Genomic DNA, 15,053 nt, shown 5'->3' with positions numbered 1-15,053 from the left:
CTATATAGTACCATACTGTAACAGGTTTATAATACTTTTCACACCAATAATACGTTAAAAAAAAAAACACAAAAAATAAAGAAAACATTTTTAATCTTACAGTATGGCACCTTAAAAAGTAGAGTAGTACAGTACAACAGCTGACATACAGGGGCTGGCAATAAGTGAACAGGCAAGAAGAGTTACTGACTGGAGGAGGGAGAGGAGGTGGGAGATGGTGGAGCTGAAGGATCATCAGCAATAGGAGACAGAAAGCAAACTGCATTTTCACTCACACCTGATGTTGATGGAATGTATATTCACATTTTTGAAAGTTTGCAACTTGAAGGTTCGTATGTAGGGGACTTACTGAATTATTTCTTCTACTTGCCTTGGGTTTTATTTGTTCTTTTTTCTAGTTCCTTAGGGGCTTGGGTTATTAATTTCAAACATTTTTTCTTTTCTGTACAAACATTTAATGCTATAAATTTCCCTCTAAACACTGTTTTAGTTGCATCCCACAGATTTCAATATGTTGCATTTTTCATTTTTGTTCAGTTCAAAATAGTTTCCAATTTCCCTTGGTTTAACTTTTAACTCATTTGTATCTTTGAATTTAGGGCAAGATTCTTTAAGACAGAATGTAGTTGGGTAATGTTTTATTTTTTAAATCCACTCTGACAATCTCTGACTTCTAATTGGGTGTTTAGACCATTTATGATTAATGTGATTATTAATACAGTCATGTTAAATTTACCATCTTGATAATTGTTTGCTATTAGTCCCAACTGTTCTTTCTTACTTTTCCTTTTTGAATTTAGAGTAATAGAAGATGTATTATGATGATTCCATTTCATCTCCTTTCTTGGCATATTAGCTATTACTCTTTGTTGTTTTATTTTAGTGACTGCTTTAGGGTTTATAGTATATATCTGTCACTGATCACAGTCTTCCTTCAGTGATATAATACCATATTTCTTATGGTAAAGAACCTTACAACCACTTCCATTTCTCCCTCTCTTGGCCTTTTTGCTATTGTCATAATATATTTGACTCCTACATATGTTATATATGCCACAATATAGTCTGCCTTCCCTCCTTCTGGGATTCCAACATTAGTCCACTTAAACTTTTCCTACATAACAATCTTTATTTTTTCAGTCTTTTTTATTTTTTTGTGTTTCATTTTGGATAGTGCACTTATTTTTCCTCTTTAGTCTAATCTGCTGTTAATCACACCCTGTATATTTTTCATCTCACCGTTGTATTTTTCGTCTTTAGATGTTCAGTGTGGGCCCTTCTATGTCTCTCCTTATCATACTCATTCATTATTTTACTTTATTGAACATATGGAATATATTTATAATAGCTGTTTCAATACCTTTGCACTTAAACTTTGTAAGACAGGTAAGGAACAGCCTTTTGACTGAGGTTACTATTGCCCCAATATTGAGACACTACTCTTCTAAGTACTCAACAAAATGTCCTGTGTGTTATGAAGCTTCTCTAATCTGGCTGTTGTGATGTGAATTGTTTTTAGCCATATGTGACCTTTGACAATTTTTGCACCTGCTGCTTTCTGGTGGTTTTACCCTGGTTTGGGGTAATTTCCTCACACAATTGTACTGATCTATATTGAGCTGACGAATTGAGGGGACCCCTCTATAGATCTCAAGAGCAGAAAATTTTCCTCCTGAATTCTTCCCTGTGAATTCTGGCTTCCTTGGCTTTCTGAAACTCAAAATTTTGTCTTCTTAACTCAAGGGGCTTACTGGGTTGTTTGGATTCTCCTTTCTTGTTGCAATGTAGTCTGGGAACTCTCCAGGAAGTAACCGCAAGCTGTTGTAGGGGTGACCTCATTTGTTTTATTCGCTTCAGGGTTACTGTCTCGTGCTGTCTGAAATCCATAGTTTCAAACAGTTTTTCCAGTTTACAAAACCTTTAAGGCAGGAGAGTAAATTTAGTTCTTGTTTCTCCATCATGGTTATAGATGGAAGCTACCTTCGTTTTTAAAGATATTTTCAGTAATAATATCTATTTTTGATATTTATTGATAATTATTGAAAATTATTTCCTGACATTTCCATTTTCTCCTGGTGTCCATCATTTTTCTATAGACTTAGCTGTCAGTTCTACTCTCGCTCCTTTTAAGGTAATATTTCTTTTCTTCTCTGGATGCTTTTAAAACTTTTTCTTTGTTACTATCACTTGAACTCTGATGTTCTGAGGTGCAATTTTTAAAAAAATATTTATCATGCCCACAATTTGTAGAGCTTCTTGAATCTTGCTTGGATATCTTCTAATGAGTTGTTGCTGTTATCTTGGCAAATTATTTCCTCCAATTATTGTTGGCCATTATCTCCTCAAATATTGCTCTTGCTCCTTACCCTTGCTTCTCCCTTCATTGTATTCAAATATAGGTATATTAAACGTTTTCAGTATTTTCTATATGTCCCTTATATTTCATTCTGTATTTTCTACACATTTTTCTCTATGTGCTTCTTTTTACTTATTGTCTACTGTTCTACTTTCCAGTTCACTTTTCTCTCTTTAGCAGTGTTCAATTTGTTACTAAATAATTCTTTTGAGTCCTTAATATCATTTAGTAAATGTTTTTGATCTAAAATTTACATTTTTTCTTTAAAATATGTTTTAAATAATTTTATAAAATAAATAAATAAATAATTTATTTCTATAAAATAATTTTATAGAAATTTTAATAAGAATGGTATAATTCTTATAAAAATATTTTTAAAAGTTCTCAGGAGCATCTCATCTTGTCTATTTCCCTAGCACATGTTAATCACAGTTATTTTAAAACTAATGTCTGATAACTCTAAACCTATGAGAATGTTTCTATGTAAATCCTTTTTTCCTCCTCTTGGTTTTATTTCTTTTTCATACTTGATAAGTTTTTATTGTATGACAGACATACTTCCTGAAATAATACAGAATCTTTGGGTGATATTTACCAGTGCTCTGCCTCATTGCACTGTTTTGAACTTTAATTTTTGTACTTCCAGTGTGGTAAAATTATCGAAAGCTCCCCTCAGCTTTTCTCCCACTTTCTGCTTGGCCTCAGGGAACCTAGCTTCACAAAGCTTTGGCATCTTCAAGTGTCTCAAGGAGAAAACTGATGTAGAGTGCCAGACAGTCACTCTCAGGGAATTTGGCCATTTACATGTAGGTACAGGGGCAGTTCTGAATTCCAATTTTTGTCTCCTCACTCCTGTGATATAAGAAGAAATTAAGCTCTGGCTTCTCAGGCTCTTGCCGTTTGTAGCCTAGAACTGGTAAATTCTTCAAAGGGAAAATCAGTAAGTAGAGTTTTGGGCTCATTTTCATGGCTCTCCCCATTTTTTTCCAGGATTAGGCCCTTCAATCTTGACTGCTTCAGGAGCTCTCTGATTAAGCAGGTATTTCTTATTGCATTTTACCTGGATTTTCTAGTTCAGTAGAAAATTAATATGCCATTAGCTACCACATGAAAGTCCAAAGGGGACATCTCCTCAAAACTCCACAGTACCCTTTGGACTTTAATTTATTGTCAGTTGAAACAATGGATGTGATATCATTTTGTAAACTCTTAAGAGCTGGACCTAAATGTGAGGAAAGGTGACTAAATCCGTTCCATTCATCTCTATAAGTAGCATTTGTATCCACCATCCATCTGAGATTGAGTTTTATGTAATTTAAAACTACAAGAAAGAAGTGGTGGCAGATATTTGGGCAGCTTCCTCTCTCTTCCATTATTGTACTTGATTATCTCCTAAAATTCTTAGCAAAATTTGTTCAAATATGCTGATCTGTTATTTCTAAACAGCCTGTTTATGATTGTCTAAAAGGCAATTTTTATTTCATTTTTTCTTTCGCAATTTTATAAATATTGCTTCCTTGTCTTCTGGGATTGAATGATACATTAGTAATATTTGGGGACAACTTTATCCCCTTTGCCACCAGCTACCATAAATAGCTTTATTCATGATGAATAATAACTGTACATGTTTATATCCCCAAATCAATCATTATGCACTAATATTCCCTGGGACATATGAGCCCTTCTGAAAGATAGCTTCACTTCTTACTTCCTCGCCTGAACTAATTCTTCTAAGCTGGTATTTTCTGACCTGGGATCCCTGCATCCATAGTGATCTTTAAAAATAGCAATGGGGATTTTCCAACTATTTTGAAATTTTTAATGGAAAATAGTAAATTTTCTTAAGAGGTATCTTAAGGATAAAGAAACTATCAAGTATCTAGTCCTTGTCTTGAAGTGTATCAGTTCAGCTAATGGTGGTCATCTTGGGGTGATCTGCATGTCTGACTGGCTACCACAAACCTTTGATTAAAAAAAGAGTAAGACATGCATTAATTGTTATGTTGCTCTGTGTCATAGACGAAGTGTTTCAAAGCTTGGGGTTCATTAAAAAAATAAAAATAGGTTGTTGATCACGTAAAGTTTGGTAACCACAGATTCTTCCAAGGGGAATGGTCTTTTGTCTCATTCTGAAATATGTCCATTGACAGGTATTATCCTGAATCCACAGTGATGTAAGGAAGCTCTCCATTCTTCCCATAACATAGATGTTCTAACTGAAATGTACCACTTAGCTACGCGGTTCTACTTTGTGATTCACAGGTTTTATATATATATATATTATATATATTATATATATATATATATATAATATATATAATATATATATATATTATATATATATATAAAGTTATATATATTATATATATAATTATAATTTTATATACATATAAAATTGTCCTTTGTTTTCTTTGCTTGTTTGCCTCCTTCAGAGTTACAATTATTTCAGGATGATGCTGATGTAATGTCAAGATGTTTTGGCACACAGGAGTGAGGTTTGAAGTACAAAGTGTATAAGCAATCAAGATTCTAGACTAGACCATTACTGTGCAAAGTTTTCTTTTGGTTTTGATCACCTGTATTTCAAGAAACCAACTGAATTTTCATTTAATGTGTGCATAGTAACAGTGGCTCATATTTTCATTATTTTCCCCACCCTTTCTTTTTTTGCATACAAAATTCTCTCTCCTGAAATTATTCAAAAGAAAAAGAATTATTACTCCAAATCCCAGTGATTGAGGCAGGAGTTGCTTAATTATGTCTCATATGCACCTTTGTGTGGGCTATAAGACAAATGTTTAATGAAAACTGATGTTTGCTGCCTAAGAGATTATAAAATTTTAAGGGATTTTAAATTACTACAGGTAATTATTGAATATTGGGTTTAATGTTGGCTTATATACATGAGACATGCTTAATCTTAACTATTATCTGTACAGTGGTTTTGTTCAATCATCTGGATGTTCGTATCTGTCAATGTCTCTGTTCCTGAATGTAAGCTTCTGGAGGTCAAACTATACCCTGTGAATTGTTGTAAACTTTATTTTCTACATAGTCAAGCAGCTCTGAAATTTCTTCCCTTTATTCTAGGTGATGTTGTCTAGAAAGCAAACATGTTTCCACTGACACTGGAAATTCTTTCAAGAGGTCTAATGCTCCAGGTATCATTCAGATAACTGGTTGTTTATCTAAATTGTTTAGCTTTGGACTGAAGTGATAGACCTTTAGAATATGTCCCTGAAAGTGACATATTCCCTATTTACTTCTGATATTGGTAATTTGCATCTTGTTTCTTTTTTTCTTGGTTAGCCTGGCGAGAGGTTTATTAATTTTATTGATTTTTTAAAAAACAGCTTTTTGTTTCATTCCTCTCCTTTATTTTCTTGTATCCATTTTATTGATTTCTGCTTTTGAAAAAAATATTTCCTTTCTCCTGCTTGCTTTATGTTTATTTTGTTCTTCTTTCTCTGGTTTCTTTCTTTTTTTTTGATTTTTAAAAAATTATTTTTCAAATTCTTTTCCCATTTAGGTTGTTACATAATATTGAACAGAGTTCCCTGTGCTATACAGTAGGTCCTTATTGGTTATCTATTTTAAATACAGCAGTGTGTAGATGTCAATCCCAAACTTCCAAACTATCCCTTCCTCCCACCCTTCCCCCCTGCTAACCATAGTTCATTCTCTAAGTCTGTGAGTCTGTTTCTGTTTTGTAAGTAAGTTCATTTGTATCATTTCTTTTTAAATTCTGCCTATAAACAATATCATACAATATTTCTCTTTCTCTGTGTGACTTATTCCACTCAGTATGACAATTTCTAGGTCCATCCATGTTGCTGCAAATGGCATTATTTCATTCTTTTTAGAGGCTGAGTAATAGTCCATTTTATATATGTACCACATCTTCTTTATCCATTCCTTTATCAATGGATATTTAGGTTGCTTCCATGTCTTGGCTACTGTAAACAGTGCTGCAATGAATATTCGGTTGCATGTATCCTTTTGGACTGTGTTTTTCTCTGGATATATGCCCAGGAGTGGGATTGCAGGATGATATGGTAGCTCTGTTTTTAGTTTTTTAAGGAACCTCCATACTGTTCTCCATTTTACTGGTTTCTTGAGGTAGGAACTTAGATTATTGATTTGAGGTATTTTTTTCTTTTCTAATGTAAGCATTTACTAACATAAATTTCCCTCTCAGCACTACTTTAGCTTCTTCCCACAAATTCTGATATAGCTTACTATTATTTTCATTATATTCTATGCACTTTTTATTTTCAGTGAAACTTCCTCTTTGACTCATAGATTATTTAGAAGTGTGTCATTTAATTTCCAAGTGTTTTGAGTTTTTCTGTTGTCTTCCTGTCATTGATTTCTAGTTTGATTCCTTTATGGTCAGAGAACATAGTCTGCATGATTTCAATTCTTTTAAATTAGTTGAGGTTTGTTTTATGACTCAGGATATGGTTTACCTTGGTAAACAAAGGGTACTTGAAAGGCACATGTATTCTGCTGTTGTTGCAGGGGAATGTTCTATAATTGTCAGTTAGATCATGTCAGTTGATCAGCCCTTCTATATGCTTGCTGATTTACTGTTTAGTAGTTCTATCAATTGCCAATAGTGGGGTACTGAATCCCCAAATATAATTGTGGGGTTATCTATTTCTTCTTTCAGCTCTTGTCAGTTTTTGTTTTGATGTTCTGTTATTTGGTGCATGCCATTTGGGATTGCTAGATCTTCCTGTGAATTGATTCATTTATCATTATGTTATATCCTTTTTTATCCTAAACAATTTTGTTTGTTCTGGTTATGTTATGTGATATTAGTGTAGCCATATTTTCTCTCCTTCCTTCTTTCCTCCCTCCCTCCCTCCCTCCCTTCCTTCCTTCCTTCCTTCCTTCCTTCCTTCCTTCCTTCCTTCCTTCCTTCCTTCTTTTCTTCCTCTCTCTCTCTCTCCCTTCCTTCCCCCTCCTTTCTTCCCTTCTTTCTTTCTCTTTCTCTCTCTTTCTGTTTTGGATTAATGTTTCCATGATATACTTTCCCCCCCACCCCAGTCTTTTACATTAACTTACCTAGTCATTATGTTTGAAGTGAGTTTCTTGTAGACAGCATAGAGTTGGGTCTTCGTTTATTCTGCCAATACCTATCTTTTAGCTGTTGTATTTAGACTGTTTACATTTCAGTAATTTACATTTACTTTAAGTAATTATTGGTATAATAAGATTTAAGTATGCTATTTTATTATTTATGTTCTATTTTCCCCTTTGTTTGTTTTTAACTCTATTTCTTTTTTGTTACTTTCCCATGAGTTAATTGAATATTTTTAGAGTTTCATTTTTATTTATTTATAATGTTATTGAATATATCGTTTTGTGTAATTTCCTTACTGGTTATTCTATATCTTACCATATACATAATGTTTTACCACTTCAAGTGAAGTGTAACAGCCTTATTTCCCTTTAGGTCTCTTTACTCGCCCCACTTTTAAAATATAATTGTTTAAAGTAGTTCCTGTATATACATTGAGTGCCATGTCAGATGGTGTTACAACTTTTGTTTCAACCACAAAGAAACTCATGAGGTAAAGAATAATCTATTATGTTTACTTCATTTTTACCCATTCCATTGTTTTTATTTACTTTCTGAAGGTCCCAGCCTTCTATTATCTTTTTCTTTTTGTCTGTTTGGAGAACTTCTTTTAGTCGTTCTCAAAGGGTAGGTGTGCTAACAACAAATTCTCTTAGTTTTTGTTTGTCCAAATGTGTCTGTATTTCTCCTTTATTATGAAGGGTAGATTTGCCAGATATAGGAATCAAGGTTGACAGTTTTTCTCTTCCAGCACTTGAAAAATATTGTGTCACTTCCTTCTGGCCTCTACAGTTTTAGATGAGAAATCCACTGTCATTCAAATTGGAGTTTCTTTACAGGTAATGCATCATTTCCCTCTGTCCCTTTTAAGGTTATTTTTGTTGTCTTTAGTTTTCAGAAATTTGATTTATTATGTGTCTTGGTGTGGATTTCTTTGGATTTATCCTTATTTGGAATTTGTTCAGCTTCATGAATCCATGGATTTAGGTTTCTCACCAAATTTGGGAAGTATTCAGCTATTATTTCTTTTAATAGTTTTTCAGTTCCACTACCTCTTTCTTTTCTTCCTGAAACTCTTACAATATGAAAGCTAGGTCTTTTATTACTGTCCCACAGATTCTTGAGGCTCTGTTAATTGTTTCTCTGGTGTTCTAATTGAATAAAATCTATTAATCTGTCTTCAGGTTCATTGCTTCTATCCTTTGTCATCTCCAACTTACCATTGAGCCCATCAGTGGATTCTATATTTTTGTTATCATATATTTTATTTCTATAATTTCCATTTGGTTCTTTTTTTATAACTTCTATTTCTTTGTTTGTAGTTCCTATCTTTTCACTTGCTTCATGAGAATTTGTAATCGATTTTGTTGAAGCATTTTTATGATTGTCATTCTAAAATCCTTTTCAAATAAATTCAGCATCTCATTCATCCTGGCATATTGACATCAGTTGCTTATCTTTCTTTGTTCAAATTATGGTTTCCCTGCGTCTTGGTATGAAGAGTGGATTTAGATTGTATCTTATACGTCTTGACTATTATATTAGGGGACTTGATCCTATTTAAATCTTCTATTTTTGCATCTGTTTAGGCTAGTGTACAGTCTGGACTATTTTTATGGGCTTCAGTTCCAATGGCAGTTTAGTTTTCTTAGCCCTTGCAAAGCTGCTCTGGTCTGCTTCATTCTTTTGATGCGACTGGGTCTCCCAATCAACCTCTGCAGGTATAATTTGTAGGGACAGAAGGTGCTTTCCTGGGATGCCTGCTGATGCTAGGTGATATTCTGAGAAGAGAGGCAGAAGTTAGTGGACCTGGGTCTCCTTATTCCCCTGATTGGAGACTGGGGAGATATAACGCTTTGCTGCTGTTGCTGTTGCTTTCAGATTGGACTGTCCAATTCTGGAGCTTTGCTGCTGATGTTGAAGACAGATTGGACCCTGGTTATAAAGCAAGGGTTGGAACAGCTGGGCTTTGCTACTACTACTGCTGCCTACAGATCAGAATTTGGGGCGCAAGTTGTGAAGCATGGTTGGGGTTTCCCACCAGGTTTTTGTTGGGCATCTCCCTTCCCAATCTCTTGGCTTCGTGTGTGTGTGTGTGTGTGTGTGTGTGTGTGTGTGTGTGTATGTGTGTGTGCGCATATGCCTATAGGCAGTTCCAGGTTGCAGGTTTCTCTGAAACCCAGTCTAGAATTATATGGAAAATAGAAAGAAAACCTGGGGGGTACTCATCATGCAATCACTCAAGTTCTGAGATTCTTGGCCATTCCACCCTCTTCTTTTCAGTTTTTAAAGCTCTTTTATCATTGTATGTTGAATTATTTTGAAGACATTTAGTTGTTTTTAGAGGGCACAGGCAGAGGAATATGAGTCTATGACTCTTGTTCATGAAATGGAAGTCTGGTCTACATTTTAAAAATTGAGGTATAATTGACATATACTATGTTAGTTTCGGGTTTACAACATAACGACTCTATACTTGTTCATATATTGGGAAATGATCACCACAAAAAGTCTAGTTAAGTCCATAAGAGTTGCAATATTTTTTCTTAGGATGAGGACTTCTAAGATTTATTCTCTTAGTAACTTTCAAATATGCAACATGGTGTTATTAACTATAGTCACCATGCTGTACATTATATCCCCATGACTTATTTATTTCATAACTGAAAGTTTATACTTCTTCACCTCCTTTACCCATCGCTCTCATTTTGCCCCCCCACCCCTGCCTCTCGCAACACCAATCTGTTCTCTGTATCTATGAGCTTGCTTTTTCTTTTCTGTTGCTTTTTTAGATTCCACATATAAGTGAGTTCATACATTACTTATCTTTCTTTGCCTGACTTATTTCACTTAGCATAATGCCCTCAAAGTCCGTCCATCTTGGCACAAATGGTAAGATTTTATTACTTTTTATGGCTGAATAATATTCCATTATACTTATTTATAAACACACACACACACACACACACACACACACACACACACAACATTTTCTTTATCTGTTCATCCATCAATAAAAACTTAGGTTGTTTCCATATCTTGGCAATGAACATAAGAATGCATATATCTTTTTGAGTTAGTGTTTTCTTTTTTCTTTTTCTTTTTTTTGATAAATACCCAGAAGTGGAATTGCTAGATTATACAGTGTTTCTATTTTTAGTTTTTTGAGGAATCTCCATATTGTTTTCCATAAAGGTTGTACCAATTTATATTCCTACTAATAGGACACAAGTTTTCCCTTTTCCCTTGCCAACACTTGTTATTTTTGTCTTTTTTATGATAGCCATTCTAACTGATGTGAGGTGATATCTCATTGTGGTTTTGATTTGCTTTTCCCTGATGATTAGTGGTGGTGAACATCTTTTCATGTACTGTTGACCATTTGCATGTCTTCTTCAGAAAATGTCTATTCAGATCTTCTGACCATTTTTAAAAAATTGGAATAGTTGACATGCTATATTATGTTAGTTTCAGGTGTACTAAATAATGATTTGCATACATTATGAAATGATCACCATGATAAGTCTAGTAACCATCTGTCCCTGTAAAATGTTACTACAATATTATTGACCATATTCCTTTTGCTGTATATGTATAACATTCCTTTGGCTTAATTGTTTTATAATTGAAGGTTTGTACCTCTTAATCCCCTTCACCTATTTTGCCGACATCTATCCCTCCCCTCTGGCAACCACCCATTTGTTCTCTGTATCTATGAGACCCCTTTCATTTTGTTTGTGTTTTGTTTTTTAAATTCCATGTATAAGTGAGATAATATGGTGTTTGTCTTTCTCTGTCTGACTTATTTCACTTAGCGTAACATCTTCTAGATCCGTCTATGTTGTTGCAAATGGCAAGATTTCATTTTTTAAATTGAATTGTTTGATATTTTTTTTTCTGTCGAGTTGTATGAATTCTTTATATATTTTGGATATTAATCCCTTATCAGATATATAATTTTCAAGTGTTTTCTCCCATCAGTAGGTTGCCTTTTTATTTTGTTGATGGTTTCCTTTGCTGTACAGAAGCTTTTGCATTTGGTGTAGTCACTCTTGTTTATTTTTGTTTTTGTTGCCTTTGCTTTTGGTGTCAGATCAAAAAAAAATAATTACCAAGAATGATGTAAAGGTGCTTACTGCCTATGTTTTCTTTTAGGAGTTTTATGGTTTCAGGTTTTACATTCAAGTTTTTAATCCATTTGAGTTACTTTTTGTGTATTGTGTAAAATAGTAGTCCAGTTTCATTCTTGTGCATGTGACTGCCCAGTTTCCCCAACACTATTTATTGAAGGGAGTGTTCTTTTTCTATTGTATATTCTTGGCTCTTTGTCTACATTTTAAACATTGAAATTAAATAAAACAATGGTCTTTTGTCTTTTAATACAATGGATGTGCCTTTCCATTGGGTAAGGAAGTCTTTGGGATGCAAATGGAAGAATTGTTCTCAACTCACATAGGACCCTCTTTCTCCATTTCTGGTCCCCACTAGAGTCTTCTGACCCTTCTGCTTGCATTTAATGCAAATACTTTGTAACTTTGCCTTTTGGCTTTATGCCTGCCTTAACTAGTTCATCTGCTTTATTACTGTCTATCCCTGATGGACCCTCACTTCTGTGATGGGGACCTTTTGTCTGCTTAACTCACTCTGTCCCAGGCCTAAATTGGAGCTCTGTGCAGATGGAGTGCTTTATAAATGGTTTTGATTATGGTGGGGTGGGAGACCAGAAATGACAGTAGCAAGAAGAAAGTTGATAAATCCTGCAGCACTTAGGTTGGCCACAGTCCCTGTGTTGATAGTTTTTGACAGTAAAATCCACCCTTATCTGGCTGCTGGTTGACTCCATGGGATGCTGGCTAGTGTCCAAATTGACCCTGGGAAGGAACCAAGGCTGCTCACCCATCTGAAGGAGCAATATTTAGGGAGTTACTCCTGAGAGCTTTCCTTCAGGAGGGTTGCCCTGCACTGTAAGCCACTTCAGAGAACTCTCCAAGCAATACTTTGATGACCCCACTTTCAGGGGTCAGGGACGTCACCTGTTACATTCTCATATCCCTAGAGGCGGTGAGTTGTGAGGATTAGCCAACTGATGAACAAAGGGGCAGCAGGCCAGAGCATGTATGTGGTTAGGAGCAACATATCAGCCCCTGATTTGGAGAGGGGCAATCTTAGCTGGGCTCCTGGATCCCAACGAGACAATCAACACTGAAACAACCTTCCAGACCCAGTCCCTGGAAGTGTTATCCAGGACCCACCTGGATCACATTTGCAGTGGGCTGGCCAAACTCTAATCAGAGTGGCTTTAATTAAGAAGCTGGCAGGTTTGGGGAGGGAATAAACTCTGATCCCAAGTGCAAGGAGCTAGGAGAAGACAGGATCTGGGCACTGCATTGGTGGTGGCTCAGAGTCACAGCCCTATTGATAGAAGGTGTCATGTGAAGTGGGAGCTTGGGAGTGGAGGCTTGTGCAAGGACCTCAGGTGTGGGAAAAGGTAGACTCACCAAATGGTCCATGGGGTAGAATCATCCCTACACAGGAGAACCAATTCTCCACCCGCTGCCTCGCTGATTTCCTCTCTTTTTCTCTTTTCCCTCCCTCACACTCAATAGGCTGCTTCAGCCTCAGGGCCTTTCCACATGTTGTCCTCTCTGGGTGTAACACCCTTTCCCTAGGTTTTTGCATGCTGGCTCCTTCTGGTCCCACAGGTCCAATGCAAATGTCATTGCCCCATGGAGGCTTCCTCTCCCCGCCCATCATACCAGGACTCTCTATCCCATTGTCCTGCATTGTTTTGTACCACATGATCTCAAGTCACTTTGCTCATCCGTCTTCATTCTCAGCCCGCCCCCACTAGAATGGAAGACCCTGAACATGGGAACTCTACATGGCATTCACTCTGCGTCTCCCTAGGACCCAGAATCACGCCTGGCATCCTCAGTTGAATAAATGAATGTGCCCACTGTACACCAGGTTATTTTTCCCAAGACATTGTTTGACACAGCAGGAAAACTGCAGATAAGAATCTCAACCCTGTCAGAAAGCAGAAGGATTTGTTTGGGAAAATGAAACAAAATATATTTTTAAGCTGCATAAACATATGATGAATGCTAACAAGGTATTTTCAAAATAAGAAGTACATAGAAACAGCTTATGTTTCTGGTCAAATGAAGTTGTAATCAAATCGTTATCAAAGCAAAAGAAAAAAAAAGAAATCAAAATGAGTCAGAAGAGTTTTTTGGAGAGTCGGCAACTTGACTGACGTGAAGAGGTTTTCCTTGTTAACTCTTGTTACGTCTGGGGGACACGATTTCTCAGGAGAAGCAAGGTGAGGTCCCAGCCCACTGGCACTCTGGAGGGACAAAGAAACATGTCCTGCCATTCGCCACAATCTTGCTCTCAGGCCAAAAGAACTTCCACACAAAGGCTTGTCTTGGAGGCTGTGCTTTCCTGTCCAGTCCAGCAGAAACAGCTTACCAGCAGAAATGCTTAATGACTGAGCCCAGACTGGGGCAGTCACGCGGCTGCAGCTTTGTTCCTAAGAAGCCAGCCAATTAGCAGTCCTGGTTATTATTTACATTTCATGCAATATATCACTAAAACTGTGTTGATGATTTATCATTTATATTATGGTATTGTCAGCATAATTTATTCAGATCATGCTGAGATACCTGCAAAATTAAGTAAAAGAAAAAGAAATGGCTTTGAATCCAAAGATATTTCTTAGCTGCTTCTCTCTCTCTCTCAGTGAGGATATTTGTTAAGAAAAATCATGGAGGGACTTCCCTGGTGGCACAGTGGTTAAGAATCCACCAGCCAATGCAGGGGACATGGGTTCGAGCCCTAGTCCGGGAAGATCCCACACGCCGCGGGGCAACTAAGCCTGTGCGCCACAACTACTGAGCCTGCGTGCCGCAATTACTGAAGCCTGCGCGCCTAGAGCCCATGCTCTGCAACAAGAGAAGCCACCGCAATGAGAAGCCCATGCACCACAATGAAGAGTAGCCCCCACTCGCCGCAACTAGAGAAAGCCCGCGCACAGCAATGAAGACCCAACGCAGCCAAAAATAAAATAAATATATAAATTTATTTTAAGAAAAAGAACAAAAAGAAAAATCATGGATCACTTAGCTATTAAATTATCCTGGGATCATCTGTATTAAAAGTTTACTTGATATTCTTCTTTGGAGGATGACTTGGGCTTTCATTTGATTTTCTTCTGTATCATTTGCTTTCAGTCTCACTGTTTCAAAGCAAAACAAAAAACCAAAAAAAAGACCCCAAAACACCAACAAACAAAAAACCAAATAAATGCAATTGTTTTTAGAGTAAATTTGTGTGGATTAATATGAGACTAGAGGCTTCTCTTCCAATTTATAAAGCATCCTTATCTTCTGCCTTATATTCTATTTGCCCCACCCCCTGGGGAATAATTGTAGCTTATCAGAATTAGAGATAAAATATCCTGGCTGTTGAAGCCATGAATCATCTAGGCATTATAGAAAAATAGTCACTGAGTTAGAGGCAGGGTTTTGGGGGTCAGAGCCGTAGTTTCTAGTCCTGGCTCTGCTCAGCCTGTGTATGGCACCGGGTGTCACTGAAGCTTCTGATTCCTAA

The sequence above is a fragment of the Balaenoptera borealis genome (assembly GCF_965194805.1).
Source record: "Balaenoptera borealis genome assembly, chromosome: 19".
NCBI lineage: Eukaryota > Metazoa > Chordata > Mammalia > Artiodactyla > Balaenopteridae > Balaenoptera > Balaenoptera borealis.
Note: the sequence above shows the minus strand (reverse complement) of the source record.